Raw genomic sequence first — 17,855 nt, forward strand, 5'->3', positions numbered from 1 at the left:
AATGACAGCAGCCGCCCAGCAGTTTTACAGGACCCCCTCCTGCTGCCTTATCTGGGTCCCGGCTGCCTTATCTCCAAAGCAAACAGTGGAGGATGTGACCCCCATGCTTCCTCCACTGTGTGCTGCCTGAGCGTCGGGACTGGAAGCAGGAGGAGGAGGAGGGGACTCAGCACGGCAGCCTGCAGAGGTCATAACAGTGAGAAGACCAGGAAACTGACCCTGCAGAGCTGTGTGCTGACTGTCCTGTGCCCCTCTCCCCTCTGTGTGTGCTGCCTGTCCTGTGCCCCTCTCCCCTCTGTGTGTGCTGACTGTCCTGTGCCCCTCTCCCCTCTGTGTGTGCTGACTGTCCTGTGCCCCCCTCCCCTCTTTGTGTGGTGACTGTCCTGTGCCCCTCTCCCCTCTGTTTGTGCTGACTGTCCTGTGCTCCCCTCCCCTCTGTGTGTGCTGACTGTCCTGTGCCCCCCTCCACTCTGTGTGTGCTGACTGTCCTGTGCCCCCTCCCCTCTGTGTGTGCTGACTGTCCTGTGCCCCCCTCCCCTCTGTGTGTGCTGACTGTCCTGTGCCCCCTCCCCTCTGTGTGTGTTGACTGTCCTGTGCCCCCCTCCCCTCTGTGTGTGCTGACTGTCCTGTGCCTCCCTCCCCTCTGTGTGTGCTGACTGTCCTGTGCCCCTCTCCCCTCTGTGTGTGCTGACTGTCCTGTGCCCCTCTCCCCTCTGTGTGTGCTGACTGTCCTGTGCCCCTCTCCCCTCTGTGTGTGCTGACTGTCCTGTGCCCCTCTCCCCTCTGTGTGTGCTGACTGTCCTGTGCCCCCCTCCCCTCTGTGTGTGCTGACTGTCCTGTGCCCCTCTCCCCTCTGTGTGTGCTGACTGTCCTGTGCCCCTCTCCCCTCTGTGTGTGCTGACTGTCCTGTGCCCCTCTCCCCTCTGTGTGTGCTGACTGTCCTGTGCCCAACTCCCCTCTGTGTGTGCTGACTGTCCTGTGCCCCTCTCCCCTCTGTGTGTGCTGACTGTCCTGTGCCCCCCTCCCCTCTGTGTGTGCTGACTGTCCTGTGCCCCTCTCCCCTCTGTGTGTGCTGACTGTCCTGTGCCCAACTCCCCTCTGTGTGTGCTGACTGTCCTGTGCCCCTCTCCCCTCTGTGTGTGCTGACTGTCCTGTGCCCCCCTCCCCTCTGTGTGTGCTGACTGTCCTGTGCCCCTCTCCCCTCTGTGTGTGCTGACTGTCCTGTGCCCCCCTCCCCTCTGTGTGTGCTGTCTGTCCTGTGCCCCCCTCCTCTCTGTGTGTGCTGACTGTCTTGTGCCCCCCTCCCCTCTGTGTGTGCTGACTGTCCTGTGCCCCCCTCCCCTCTGTGTGTGCTGACTGTCCTGTGCCCCCCTCCCCTCTGTGTGTGCTGACTGTCCTGTGCCCCCTCCCCTCTGTGTGTGCTGACTGTCCTGTGCCCCCCTCCCCTCTGTGTGTGCTGACTGTCCTGTGCCCCCCTCCCCTCTGTGTGTGCTGACTGTCCTGTGCCCCCCTCCCCTCTGTGTGTGCTGCCTGCCCCCCCCCCCTCCTCTGCACCATTAGCTCTGTCTTCTGAGGTCCTGACCCTCCACAGCCTCCCAGGACCTGTGTAGCCAGGAGACAGATCAGAAACAGAAGGTATGGTGTGAATTGCGTGAAGTGTGTGTGTGTGTGTGTGTGTGTGTGTGAATGTGCATGTGTGTATTATACAGTAGATACAGTATATGCTGGGGTGGGTGTGCAGTGTTTATAGGTGCTCACTGTGGGGGGGGGAGGGGTGACTGACTGGTTAAGTGGGTCTTTGCTGAGGGAAGGGATTGGGAATTTTCTATTAGGAGGTCAGTATCACCAACAAAGATGCAGTTTGAAGCGATCAGGTGATGTCCACCATTAGAGGGGGCACCATGCTTTGTAGGTCACCTCCCCTGATTAAATGCAGTAATCCTCTATTGGGCACTCTAAAGGATTACTGCATTTGATCAAGGGAGGTGACTTATAAAGCATGGTGAGGGTACAGTGATTATGCGGATCCCATGCTTTATAGTTCCTCATCATCTCTCCATCTTATTCATTGAATAACGACCGCAGAGAACCTGTTAGTTCACACAATGGAGTGTTTGGCTCCTGCCGTACGCTCCATTGTGTGCAGCGGTGAATTCGGATGTGGACGCACATGGGTGGGCCCGCACCCAAATTCAGAAGGAATGAACATCATCCAGCTGGCACTGCAGTACCGGCCTTGATGATCTTCAATAACACCAGCCGCTCTGTGATCCGGCTGTGTCACAGAATGGCCGGTGTTATACATAGTGTGCACATGGCCTAAGGCACAGAGACAGGGGGAATGCCGGTAACTGGTCACACAGCTGGTACATGTGTTTGCATGCAGTATACGCACTGCTGGTACGTACTATGCAGTACAAACACTGCCGGCATATATGTTTATGTGTCATCCAGGGACTGCTGGTATATTTTTATGTGTGTGGTATATTTATAGCTAATATATACCTATATGTGTGGAATAATTGCTACTAGTATATATATGTATGTGTGCAGTTGATCACTAATTATTGGGGGGGGCATTTTAATTTTCGCCTCAGGCAGCAGAAAGGCTAGAATTGGCCCTGGTTAGAAGGGCTCCCTTTTTTCTTTTCTGGTGGGTAAATTTATATTGGGAGCTAGGCCTAATTTTTGAGGATGGCTAGAGTTGATTTTTGTCAATGGGGGTGGGGGTGGGGGGGTCTCCATCCCAGTCCTCGGTAGAAAACAAAAAATTAAATGTAATATGGAATGTTTTTCCTTTTACTCTTGTTGGTCAGTACATGAGAGCCTTAAAGAGGGTATTCATGTCTTAATGTGGAAGTCGGTTTTGTCAGTTATCTCTTGTGTTATAGTCATGGATTTATCTATGTTGTCTTCTTCTGCTCCTTTTTTTTTTTTTTTTTTGAATGTGCGGTTGGGGAAAAAAACATTTAAAAAAATAAAAATAGGGCAGGTATGGCTCTATCAGATTTATATTTATATTACCTGGCAGGTCAACTTAAGTATATGCCCTCTTGGGTGTTGGCAGACCCACCCTGCATGTCGGAGAGGCATATCCTGGATTATTCCAACTTGCCCTCCTTGTGGTCCATACTACACACACAGTCCCTAACCATCAATTATTACCTCTTACGAAGGTGGCCAGACAGGTGTGGATTTCTGCCGGCAGTATCTTCACGCATTCGGATACCATGGAGGAAACCCCACTTTGGGATAACACTGAATTTTCCCCAATTGATGGCTTTCCATGATGTGCCCTACTGGAGAGAGAGAGAGGAGTTAGCTGTTCCCAGTTCAAGAATATATTTGCAAGGATTAATTTATATGTCATGACAAAAGAAGGATTGTTGCTGACAGGGATGAAAATGGATTGAATGTTATAATAAATCAATGTTATTGATAGTGACAAGTACTAAACACCTTTAATATAGCCACAAATAGTACTAATAACTCATAATATTTAAGCCTGTCTAATGGAAGGGATATCATGTTCCACTGGGGGGGGGGGGGGACTGTATCTAGGATAGTAGAGCAATCAACCTATTTAGGCTGGGTTCACACTTTTTTTTAATGGAAAACAAACTATGAAAAACAGATAAAAAAGGATGCATTTGTGTGCATCCATTTTTCGATTGCTTTCCATTATAAAAAAAAAAAAAGATCAAAACGCATCTGATTTTTAAGCGTACACAAAAACGTGGTGACAATGTTTTTGTGTCCACTAAAAAAAAGAAAAACGGATGCGTTTTGATCCGTTTTATAATGGAAGTCTTTGGAAAAAGAATGGATCAAAACAGATGCACACAAATGCATCATTTTTTTCATCCGTTTAAAAAACAAAACAAAAAAAAAAACAGATGAATGGAACAGATTGTAAAAACGGAGTGTGAGCCTTACTGAACTGAAAGTCTTGATGTCATCTTCCTGTAAGTGCTATGGGACGCAATATAAGTGAATATATAGAAAGCGACTCACCTCTAATAACAGAATGCCAAATTTTGCTCAGAACTCCCCCAATTTGGTTAGAGCGAGCACTTACTATGTGTGATACACTGTACTGCATGTAAGGACATTACAATATACTGCCTATAGCCGCCGTATAGACCTACTTCCATTATATGAGTGCCAGTCCACTCTTTCACACCTTTCACCAACACGTATAAGTAACACTGTAATACATGACCCCAAATGTGTCACTAGATGGCAGCCATGTGTCACATTTTGCTTCCTTTGAGACTTCTCTTGCTACAAGATTCTTCCCAAATGACAAGAAAATGATATGGAGTGTACGACGCTTACCCCGGGTACAGGGACAGCTGGCTTCAAGGGCACATTTTTATAACATGATTTTTTTTTTTGTTGTTCTCTTATTTTGTATCATCACTTTGACCTTATACTTGATCAGTTTGGCAATATGTCATCATAAAACAGCAGGAGTATAGTCTACGTGCAGGTCTTTAATCTACTCGTATTCCTTAGATCCAATGCAAGAAATTGTATTAAAATTCTCTGATTTTCAGGCCGCTCTGACTTTAGTGATATGGCCGCTTTTACGGGTTTCTAAGGTTTTTAAGCTTTTCCAATTTGCTGATTTTTGTTTGTTTGTTTTTTTCTTTTATTCTTGGCTTGAAAGGTCAATTGAAAGACCTCTAAGGGAAACGCTTATTTTTGTGGCCCTTCTTAAAGGTTAAATGTGAAGTGTCACTATTATGTTAGGGAGTCGGTAAGAAATCAACTTTTGTCCAAATGTAGAGGAATATTAAAGAAGGACGGAGTGTGTCTATAAGGAAATACAGCGGAAGCGGTCATATCCAAGACCAGGGATGGGGAACCTTTGGCTCTCCAGCTGTAGCAAAACTACAACTCCCATCTTTAGCTTTTGAGAGTTGTAGTTTTGCAGCTGGAGCTGGAGAGCCAAGGTTCCCTACCCCTGTCCAAGGCCTATGCCACAAAAGACACAAGTGGTCGGGAGATGAAATGATTACACATGGTCAGCATGGGCCCTGTTTTATTGATATACACTCACTGATAAAAAACCAAACATAAAAATAACAATACTACACCTAGATAGAAATGTCAGATTGCTGCAAATCTCAGCTTGAAGTTATGTCTCTGGCTGATACGTAATGATTACAGGTGTGTTGTTATTAGACATTGGGTCTTACCACAAGATGGTATAAAAGAGCTTCCCCTACGGTCCTGTAAAAAGGCTCTAATAGGCAACCTTTAAGTAGTGTACCTCCTGGTGAGCGATCGCTGACTGCTGGACATGTCTCTACAATGAACCAGAAGACATTTTGGCCCAGCTGATAAACTTCGAGAGGTGATATCATTAGACAGAGAGAGGCAGAATGAGCAAAGAGCACCCTTAGTGGTGGCCCCTGCGCGATGAACAGTATTCGGCCATTTTTCTTGGTCACGGGCTGGCATCTTGGTGATACAGACGCCATCACTATCCCAGCGTGGGTAATTATTGTATTATTATATTTCACATGTATCAGCTTCCTGATTGGTTTAGCTACCCATAGCAGACATACTTGCAAGTATCTTGTATATTTACACATGTTGCACCTTAAACTGGTTATAGGAATTTTGCACTAAGCACTTTTACTGGTATGTGTCTGAAATATTTATATATATTATTACTAGAGATGAGCGAACCGGGTTCGGGTTCAAGTCGATCCGAACTCGAACGTTCGGTATTTGATTAGCTGGGGCTGCTGAACTTGGATAAAGCTCTAAGGTTGTCTGGAAAACATGGATAAAGCCAATGACTATATCCATGTTTTCCACATAGCCTTAGGGCTTTATCCAACTTCAGCAGCCACCGCTAATCAAATGCCGAAAGTTTGGGTTCGGATCGGCTTGAACCCGATCCCGGTTCGCTCATCTCTAATTATTACCTTGTCTGATATATACAATACCTTCCTGCTCTGTCTTTTTTGAGATAGTCATATGATTTCAGACACAGCTGCTGGTGACCATTTAGCATTGCTGACCATTTGTTATTGCTGATCATTTGGTATTGTTTTTGCACTTGGGACCAGGGTACATTATAATAAAATATATACTATGTGATATCAAAGTTTTTGTTGCCGTTCATTATCCTCCCCTGCCTCCATGAATATATTGACACACATTATGTAATCATTTCATGTTTCCTTCATCATTGTATTATGTCATTTTTATATTATTGAATAAGGAGGTTTATATATTTAGATTTTTAAGAATATACTTAGCACAAGATGGTATAGTGAGTTTCCCCCACTGCCCTATAAAAAGCCTTTTATATGTTACTTTTAAATGATGGATCTCCTGGTGAGAGATCACTGACTGCTAGACATTTCTCTACAATGAATTAGAAGACATTTTGGCCCAAGAACCTCCAGCTTTCTCTAATAAATTTCTCTTTTGCTTTAATATTGTAATCACTTACATACATATAACGTTTCATTCCATTTAAACAACCCCTTCTTGGTGCATTTTTTTTTTTGTTGTCATTGACTATATCTAATAAATCCATCCATTTACATTTCTGCTGTCAGTCCGTCTGGCCCAGATGAACTACTTGCCGGTAGCAATGATATCTTGTATGTCCATTGGATTTCTACCATGATTTCCACCTGTAAGTGGGCGTAAACCATGGTAAATCAGGTGCAGGAGGAAGACACGCCTCCTGCCCACCTTGACACCCCCACCCCCACCTTTCTGCCTCTCAGGCGAGCAGGGGATATGGCAGGCGTACACCAGGGAGAAGTTGCGAATGTGCGCCTCCTCCCTCGTGTAAGCCATTGGTGCAGCCTTCATAAATGTCCCCCAATGTGTCCGTTAAGTACTATATTAAGAAATATGTCCATCTATACGTATACAGTGTCCTATGTTGAAGCCTTTTGTCAAAGTATACATTGGGAAATACTGCTCACGTTTACCTTAGAAGGCAGGAAGAATACCTACGATAACTCAGAATAGGCCATTGTTGACTAGTGGCCATGTGGGACCAGCATATGAATTCTCATTATGATGGGTAGACATAAAACATATATACATTTGGGCCTGCTTTGTTTAAGCCCTTTGCTGACATTGCTATACTGAATGTGGGAAACAACACCCTTACGATAACAAGACGGCGTGATGCGATTATCTTATCTGATGGTATTGTCAGGTTAAAACGCTCACTCTATCAGCATCTAATAGGAATCTGGGGTTTATCTAATCCCAGGACCCATTGTTCCTCATTGAAAACTATGTTTCATTATCCTCCTATGGAAGATAGCAGGATCCCAGGCAGCCAGTCTATTAACCCCAGCTAACCTTCCTTACACTAAATCACACCCTGACCTCACTATGTTCTATGTGACCTGACAAGCTAAGCATCATGGGATGTGAACCAGACGGATTTAATAAAAGACACCACTGAATTTTATTAATGAAAAGTGAACATAAACAAAGTTTAAAAAGGAGAGAGATAACAGAATAGAGAAATATTTAACAAAATGGAGGTTAGGTCGAGCGGTATCCATTTATTGTTATTAGAATTCCTGTGATTTGTTCTGAGCTATTGAGATTTTTTGTTTTATATATATATATATATATATATATATATATATATATAAGGGATGGGCCGAACCTGCTTCGGTTCAAGTTCGTACGAACCCGAACTCTCGAAAATGATTCCCGCTGTCTGCCCGCTCCATGGAGAGGATGGATACAGCGGGAGGACCGCCTGTAAAACAGGTATACAGCCATAACCATAGGCTGTATCTCAGTTTTCCAGGCGGTCCTCCTGCTGTATCCACCCGCTGCACGGAGCGGGCAGACAGCGGGAATCATTTTCGAGAGTTGGGGTTCGTACGAACTCGAACCGAAGCAGGTTCGGCCCATCCCATATATATATATATATATATATATATATATATATATATATATACACACATTTTAAAGCTCTGTTTCTTTCAGTAGCTTAAAGTGATGCTCATGTTTAATCACCTATATTAACATTTCAATATTTCTGATTAATTTATAGCAGCCAAGGCTATTTTTTTTTTCGAATTCAGAGGGCCATACTCATGTACCAGAGTTCGATTTTGAAATTCTGTCTGGTTGTAGTTGCCACTAGAGGGAGCCTAGGAGCTTACTGTTTATACATTGTACTATACAATTGTATACCATAAGCTCCTAAATGGCTCTATGTAGTGGCTGTAGGCAGGCAAAGCTTCAGGATTAACCCTATATTTGTCAGCTTGGCTTGGATTGAAAATGACTATGAAAAATGTATGCCATACATGTGAAGGGGGTTGTCTCCACAGCATGAGAGTAAGAGAACTGGGAAACCCCCTACCAAGTTACAAGGCTAACACTACTGTGAGCAGTCATCATGATATTGAGAATATTCCTTCTAGGACATTACTTGACCTGGCAAGTGGAACCATTTGCTTAAGGCTATGTTCACACTGTGTATGAATCCGTCCGTAGATCGTACACCGCCGTACATGTGCGGCTGAAACTACGGGCGTGGGAAAAATAGACATGCGGCCGGATGCGTACGAACCGCGAACATACGCCCGTAGTACAGTTATGCTTCCCTAGCTTGTTTTGAAGCGATCTGAGGCAGGTCATTTACTTGGAAATCTTCGCCCAGCCCCGTAAACTACACAGAACCTTTTGGATCTAAAAATCAAGTTCAATTTGGCTAAAATAAGTACTTCGTACGGGACCGCATGGAAATCCACGGCCGTGAGTTTCAACATTTCCGTCCTCAAACAATGGTCTTGTTCATTTTTCACGGCGCCGTATACGATCCTGCCGTAAGCTCATACGTAGTGTGCATTATGCGGCCGTATATTGTATACTTTCAAGCGAACGCATCAACCTCAAAACTACGTGCGTATATTCGCGGTTCGCACTACAGACGGATTCATACGCAGTGTGAACATAGCCTAAAAGTGTATAAGCCCTGTAAATCCTGTTGTTGCTAAACCTAGTTGTAATATAGACTTGTGTAAACGTAAGGCCTATGTGCCACATTCATTGCTTTTGCTGGTGGGACCCCCACCGTTCATGGGAAAAGACGAAAATTGTACCTCTAAATAAATAGAGCGTACCCCACGTGCATGGCCATTTATTCTCTATGGGGCTTCTCTTGGGAGCCTCATCTACATGGGCAGCACTCCTTTTATTCACTATGGGGCACCTCATTTACATGATCAGCACTCCATTTATTCTATATTTGGCTTTCAATGGATTATGAATGTTATTCAAGCACCATTCCGGTCATTTGGGTATTGAGTACTTTCAAGTACAGTGATACTGACAAAAACTGGGCTTAAATGAGCATATTCACTCATCTTTAGTTATTACAAATGACTATACCGCCTAAATGCAAAATTGACTTTTCTAAATAAATATCAATTTTTTGTACATATTACATTGTAACCTGCTGTCAAAATTACTGAATTTTCCCTCATATAATAATATTTTTGTGAAATATCAGTGTATTTACATTGGGCTGGCAGTGCAGTTCCTCTTTGCAGATAATTTTGTGTCTTCACATGATACGCAGCAGATACCGAGCTCCAGACAATGGCAGCCACTAATTACTGATAAGAGGCTTCTTGGCTGATTGGCTTCAATCTATGTGAAAATGAACACATCACTGTAATTCAGTGAACGTTATAAAAATCAGAGTAAATAAAACTTAAAATTACCATTTTTGTGCAAAGGCTTAAAACAGTACAAGATTTTTGACTCAAGAAAGATCTTTTATTCTAATTTTTTTTATTAAAAAAAAAGTGATCTCAAAATGTTCCGAGAAAGATAGTATCACTGCTGGTGCATAATTTACACAGTGAAATAATTTAGTTGGGAGGAGGGGTTACTGATACAGGTCATACTGTATGTGAGCCGATATAAAAGACTTGGCAAATGCACAGCATGAAAGTGATTACACTAGGTACTGCTGCTACTGCTAAGAGGCTACAGGAAGGGGGAAGGAGATTTCACCGCAAAAATGTGAACATACATCAGTAGAAACATTGATATTTTCCACATGGGACAGCTGTCCTGAACTTTATGGGTGGTGAGAGATGTGGGGGGAAAAAGCCATGATTTACCTCTTAGGAACTGTATGGATCACCTTCAGTAGGCAAGATGGCTCTGCTTTTCAATACACAGCCTAGGCTCTCCCAAGCCCTACCCTGTTTTCTTGCACATAGTACATGGAAACGGCTGCCCCTTCTTCCTGTGTTTAATCCTACAGTTGCTAGACAGACAGATTTACCTTAGTGAACAGGCAGTGAACTACAAATTGCAGAGAAGGGATACACCTTTTCTTCTCTGAACAACCAGTTTTCCACATGTCCCAAACAGTGAAGAGAAGAGATTTCTTTGCTGCCCTTCTTGTCATCAGGCCAGGCTTATTTCCTAAGCAGATCACTAAAATTACATGGCAGGGCTGAAATTCTGTGATTTTTATTATTAAGAAATTTCTAGACCAGAGTAAAATTTTTTGCTACTAATTTTTTTTTTAAATAAAGTTATATTACTTTGTAATATACCTTCATTAAAATAAATGTTTCATTTTTTTGTTGACTTATATAAATCCCTAGAGTGCCACCAATATTTGTGTCGGGAAGTGCAGGCCATGACTGTAGATAAGGTTTTTATTCTTATGACACTTTAACCTCCTCCCGCCGCTCCACAGTAAATTAACATAGCTGCAGCCTACTGTATGCTTGATGCTGTAGCGACATTAATTTACGATCCAGGATGAGACCCGCCCCAACTTTCAGCAACGGAGCCGTGCTCCAGAGCTGAGAGTTAACCCTATAGATACTGCAGTCAGCATAACTGCAGCATCTATAGGGTTTCTGACAGAGAATTCTCCCTCCACAGAGGGAGAATTTTCTGTCCGCTGTCCATCGGGGCTCTGCGAAGTGATCGCAGAGCCCCGATGGTAGTCATGGAAACCAGAAGCCTCAGGCTTCCGGTTTCCTGGCTACACAGGCCAGCGGGGAGAGGGAGGGAAGGCTGGGCGCATGGGGTGTGTGCCCCTTGAGCTCTGCCCCCTCCCCTCTCTTCCCTGCCAATGTCTGTAACAGCGGTAGAGGACAGAGGAGAGGAGGCAGACATAGAGACATCAGCTTATGGGATGATTATGATCCCATAAGCTGATATCCTAAAATGACCTGGGCATTGAGACATCAATGAAAGGGTGAAAGGGTTAATATTAGTATAATATAATTATATATATATATATATATATATATGTACAATACAGTCAAACCTCATTGACCCTTTTTCTGCTTCGTATATTCCTGCACCGTTGTGTTTCTATTCTCTTCCTCTTCCCAGATCCCAGAACGGAGGCGCACGTCACTCCAACAGTCTGGCAGAACAACATCTCTGGGCATTGTGAAGTGGGCTCTTTGCTTGACTTTTTTCCTAGCTACACAATCACTTTTAATCCTTCAATCTACAACCACAAAAGATGTTCTGAAAATATCAGGGCTAATTATTGTAAGATGAGCATAATGTGGGGATAAACATTGGTAGAGGTAAAAATCCTTCACATCGCTAGAATCACAATGTACAAGCTCTTTCTTCAGGAGATGACAAAGGCTTTGCATTGCTTGTCCACAATGGATTTGCTAATTTCACCTTCCAATGAGGCCTACACCTTCACCCTCGTAGGGCAGACTCTACACCCGCTTTTCAGTGGCGTTACAATGGGAGCTTTATCTACTGTCTATGCAGGCCAATCCTTTGTACCTCTCTGTTTTATCCCCTCTCTCTTATTCCATTCTCTCTTTCTTTATTTCAATGGTATAACAAAGAATTGTTGTTGTGAAAAGATTCCTGGCTAAATAACCTTGATTCATAACAACATCTCAGCCTTCTGTGCTATTTTCTATTGTTGACCCACTGTATAAAAGAAGGAGACATTAAGAATTGTAAGGAAGAGGAAGGGAAGATTAATTCTTATTTGTTTCCAGTCTTCTTCTGCATATTTGTCTGCACGTTCAGCCGGGGGTATTGTTTCTGAAGGCTAGGTGTGCAGACTGCATTCCTTCAATTTGTGGAAAATTAAAACTTAAAATATTTTCTGTTTTAACCCTTTGCCTCTCGTGTCTTGCTTCAGGTTCATTTGTTGAATCCACCAGACAGTGCACAAGGCTATGCCTAGAACGAGGTATGATCAGGAGAAACACTAACCTGCTCCATGTATGGAAAGTCTGATTTTTGAGATTTGTGGATTCACGGTTAGGGTACTATTACACGGAACGATATTCGGCTGAATCGGCTCGATTCGGCCGATTATCGCTCCTTGTAATAAATACAATGATCAGCCGATGACAACAATCATTCGCTGATTGTTGATATAGGTTCGAACCTATAATTGTCGGGCACCGATCGCACATCGCTACGTGTAATAGCGGTGCCCAGCCCGCAACTGACGATATATATTACCTATCCAGGCTGCAGGGCTACTCTTGCAGTCTTCTCCCCGGGTCCTGCACGCTCCAGCTTTAGAGCGGCCTGTCTGAGCTGACAGGCTGCTCAGCCAATCACTGGCCGGGACCACCCTGCAGCCCCTGTTAAAAGATAATCGGGCCGTGTAATAGGCCCAGTAAACGAGCGATGATATAGCAGATCGGCTCTCATTTATAGTTATTATCAGGCCTTCATCGGCCCATGTAATACTACCCTAAGTGATCGTCGGGGATCAGAAGGGTTTTAGCCATCTTCTGCTCCCTGAACAAGCCCTTTTATTTGATATTAGATTGCCAGCTCTGTTCAGCACACTTGTTTTGATGCTGGCAGGGCTTTATGTGGGCGGCACTACCAATGTTACAGAACACAGTTCCTTTGATTCCTAGCGCTCTAAACGACGGTGGAGGAGTCACTAAAACTAAACCCAATTCTTACAAATGCAAACGTTGATAGACAGACCTCAAATATTATGTTGAAATTTATCAATGTGGCTCATGCTTTTTGATAAATCTGGTGCATGTTCACAGCATAATAACATACAAAGTGCCTACACAGTTGAAAATACTTCAACAAGAACCAATCAGATTATTTTAAGACCACTATGAGGGAGATTTATCAAACATGTTTCACTTTACATCATGTTTGATAAATCTCCCCCTATATGTTTAGGAGGGAAGGAGAACTATCAAGCCTCAGAATGGAGTAGGTAAGCACTCCAGAAGTCTTTTTCTTTTAAATCAACTGGTTTCAGAAAGTTATATACTGTAGATATGTAGATTACTTCTATTTAAAAATCTCCAGTCTTCCCATACTTATCAGCTACTGTATGTCCTGCAGGAAGTGGTGTATTTTTTCCAGTTTGACACAGTGCTCTCTGCTGCCACCTCTGTCCGAGACAGGGGTGGCAGCAGAGAGCACTGTGTCAGACTAAAAGGAATACACCACTTCCTGCAGGACATAAAGCAGCTGATAAGTATGGGAAGACTTAAGATTTTTAATAGAAGTAATTTACAACTCTGTATAATGGTGCGTTTACACGTAACGATTATCGTGCGAATTTGTGCGATAACGATCGAATTCGAACGATAATCGTACGTGTAAACGCAGCGAACGATCAAACAACGAACAATATATCGCTCATTTTGATCTTTCAACATGTTATCAAATCGTCGTTCGTCGTTCGCAAAAAATTCGCAAATCGTTCCGTGTGAACAGTCGTTCGCCGATTTAACCAATGTGTGAGATAGGCTAAAGCGTTTCACAAAAACGATCGCAAAACGAATTTTCCGCAAGATATATCGTACCGTCTAAACGCTGATCGTTATGAAAAAAAAATCGTTACTCCGACATCGTTAATCGTAAAGATCGGGCCAATTATTGTTTCGTGTAAACGCACCATAACTTTCTGAAATAAGTTGATCTGAAAGAAAAAGATATTTGCTGGAGTACACCTTAAAGACACTGAAATGGAGTCTGGGAATATGAGTCCATTGGTGCAGGAGATGGATATATAACTTAAACTGTATCAACAAATAGTGCAAGTGGGAAAAAGACCTGGCGAACAACAGAGAACATTTAACATTAATAAACAGAATTAAAATAAACAACTATGTCAGATATGTATTCAAATGTTAACACATTCCTTTGATGGATTTCCTCAATAGATATAGAACATTTGATAGAATACAGTGGGGGAGATTTATCAAACATGGTGTAAAGTGAAACTGGCTCAGTCGCCCCTAGCAACCAATCAGATTCCATCTTTCATTTTCCAAAGAGTCTGTGAGGAATGAAAGATGGGATCTGATTGGTTGCCGGGGGCGACTGAGCCAGTTTCACTTTACACCATGTTTGATAAGTCTCCCCCAGTGTATTTAAAATGACCCAGTTCGTCTTAAATTCTAATTAAATATACCTAGACAGGTTGACCATGATGCAGTCTTCTCTGCAGCCTCTTTCACTCAAATGATGCAACTCCCTCCCCGCTTGGTGCCCATCTCTGTATGCAATCGGTTGGCGCTAACCCATCCCTATATGGCTGCTCACATTGGAGCACATGATGATACACATCACTAAGGATCCTCCTTAGCAGTATGCTGCACTCAAGCATGGCATGCTGGCACTGTGGAGGAGGCACCAGCATGACGACGCTCGCTTTATTGTGTAAACTGACAGGTCTTTCTAAGGCCGAAATTCGATGAATTGCGGCCGCAGAAAACGGACATGTCAGTTCTTTGCGGTGCTGCATGGGATCCCGGGCGGATAGTATACTATGTGTATTCGCTCCAGCCAGGCTCCTATAGAAGAACAGGCAGTGTTCCACACCGTACAAAGTATGGCCGTTGTTACCGATGGCAACAACGGACGTACTTTTACGTAGAGTGAACATAGCCTCACAGTGTATCCAGTTTGTGATAAAGTGTCACCAAATCATGTTGTTGTCAAAAGCTAGTAATCTCACACCATACAATGAAGGATATACTGAAAGGAAACATCAGTATCAATAAGGACCTGAACGGCTTGAATAAAAATAATCCAGTAATATATCTGAGATGTATGTACTATAAAAAAAAAAAGAATTAGCACTAAATTCAAAACTTTGAACTTCTAAAATTATTTTAGTATAATCATCTGAAAATTGTGCTGTGACTAAGCAAATGCTCCCCATATTGTGTCTGATAATTATGTAAGAAAGAAAGTTGCCACATCTGAAATATAACAAAAAAAGCAATGATACAATTATAGTGATGGGCAATTTACATTTTGGTACACAGTGAGAAAAAGGTCAAACAGGGTCAAATTCAAATGGGAAAAGTTATGCGAGAAGCAGTGATTAAATTGATACTCTGGAATCAACTGGTTCCAGATGGTTATACAAATTTGTAAATGACTTCTATTTAAAAAAAAAAAAAGGAAGTCTTCTAGTACTTATCAGCTGCTGTATGTCCTGCAGGAAGTGGTATATTCGTTGCAGTCTGACACAGTGCTCTCTGCTTCCACCTTGGTCTGTGTGTGGAACTGACCAGAGCAGGAGAGGTTTTCTATGGGGATTTGCTGCTGCTCTGGACAGTTCCTGACATGGACGGAGGTGGCAGCAGAGAGCACTGTGTCAGACTGGAAAGAATACACCACTTCCTGCTAGGAAAACCAAACAACAACAACAAAAAAAGAAAAGTACTCATTTTTTAATGGAGTTTTATTTAAATAGAGGTAATTTGCAAATCTGTATAACTTTTTAGCACCAGTTGATTTAAAAACATTTTTTTTCTGGAGTACCCCTTTAAGCACAGGAAGTGTAAAACAAGTTCAGTCCGTTACCAATCACTAGATCAAGTGCATAGCTAGATAAAGCAAAAAAAAAAAAAAACCTCTCCTTGTAGTAGAGTGGTCAGGCTGCAAAGTGAGACTAGAGAGACCAGAGATTAAGTCCTGGTAAGTTCAGCTCATACCATCACCATGAATTGATGTGGTCCTCCCTAGGACTAATTTGTATCCTAATGTAACTATTATCATGGTGACTGTTAATAGCCAGAGGTTCAATGGCCAATGTCAAACATAACAGAGAGAGGAGAAAGTACCAGATTATATTTGAATGACATCAAGTGGAAAGTAATTATAGTCATTATATGATGAATACAGTTCTAGAGCCACTAGACACACAATGGTCTAGGATGTCTGGACTTGACATCGCTATGAAGGACATGTCACTCCGGCTGTATTATTTACATACGACCCTCGCTTTTCTCTGGCGGGACAATTTTTTTTATAATAGGAGGACATATCTGCATTTAGTATCCAAGAAAAAGATCCATTTCTGAAGGTTACAACAGGCGTAAGGTTCAAGTTTAGGGCCACATATACAGACATTTTGTTCCGGATACTTAAAGAACTCCGACCACACAGAAGTAATAAACAGAAAGCTCGGGTAGACATAAAAACCTGAAAGAGAATGAAGACTGAAATATGTGAGAGCTCATTACAGGAGCCGGAGCTGGAGAGGACTAATTTATAGGAAGAACACACTTCACATTTAATGGCGCTGTAATCTTTAAGCAATAATTTAGGAAGGAAATATATGAGCCTACCAATTATGGCATCCTATCTCATGAAAGATTTTAATACCTACACCCCCTTCAAACATAGCCACAGCTAACAAGATATATTCTGCGCATGAGAAACGTTTAATGACCAATCCATCTCTCATTATTACATTCAGAGAGATTAAACTTCCTATGGACACCACACCAGGCTTTGTAGATGAGGACACCGCTACTGACTTGTTAATGGTGTAATCACACTTAACAATGTGTGCAGGTGGCGATGGGAGGGAACCAGGGCTGAATCTCTGCCATATTTGCCAAGGTCAGGAAACATGCCACAAAGGTATCATTTAAAGTACGAAAATCTTTAATGTTGTAACTTATTTTTTTTTCTTGCTTCACTAGTAGGTCCATAACATATTGCACTGTATTTACTAGTAGGACCATAACATATTGCACTGCATTTACTAGTAGGACCATAACATATTGCACTGCATTCACTAGTAGGACCATAACATATTGCACTGCATTCACAATTAGGTCCATAACATATTGCACTGCATTCACTATTAGGTCCATAACATATTGCACTGCATTTACTAGTAGGACCAGAACATATTGCACTGCATTCACTAGTAGGACCAGACCATATTGCACTGCATTTACTAGTAGGACCAGAACATATTGCACTGCATTTACTAGTAGGACCATAACATATTGCACTGCATTCACTAGTAGGTCCATAACATATTGCACTGCATTTACTAGTAGGACCAGAACATATTGCACTGCATTCACTAGTAGGTCCATAACATATTGCACTGCATTTACAAGTAGGACCATAACATTTTGCACTGCATTTACTAGTAGGACCATAACATATTGCACTGCATTTACTAGTAGGACCAGAACATATTGCACTGCATTCACTAGTAGGACCAGACCATATTGCACTGCATTCACTAGTAGGACCATAACATATTGCACTGCATTCACTAGTAGGACCAGACCATATTGCACTGCATTCACTAGTAGGACCAGACCATATTGCACTGCATTCACTAGTAGGACCAGACCATATTGCACTGCATTCACTAGTAGGACCAGACCATATTGCACTGCATTCACTAGTAGGACCAGACCATATTGCACTGCATTCACTAGTAGGACCAGAACATATTGCACTGCATTCACTAGTAGGACCAGAACATATTACACTGCATTCACTAGTAGGAACATAACATATTTGATTGTATTTACTAGTAGGACCATAACATATTGAACTGC

Source organism: Dendropsophus ebraccatus, chromosome 6, assembly GCF_027789765.1.
Source record: "Dendropsophus ebraccatus isolate aDenEbr1 chromosome 6, aDenEbr1.pat, whole genome shotgun sequence".
In the NCBI taxonomy this organism is placed as follows: Eukaryota; Metazoa; Chordata; class Amphibia; order Anura; family Hylidae; genus Dendropsophus; species Dendropsophus ebraccatus.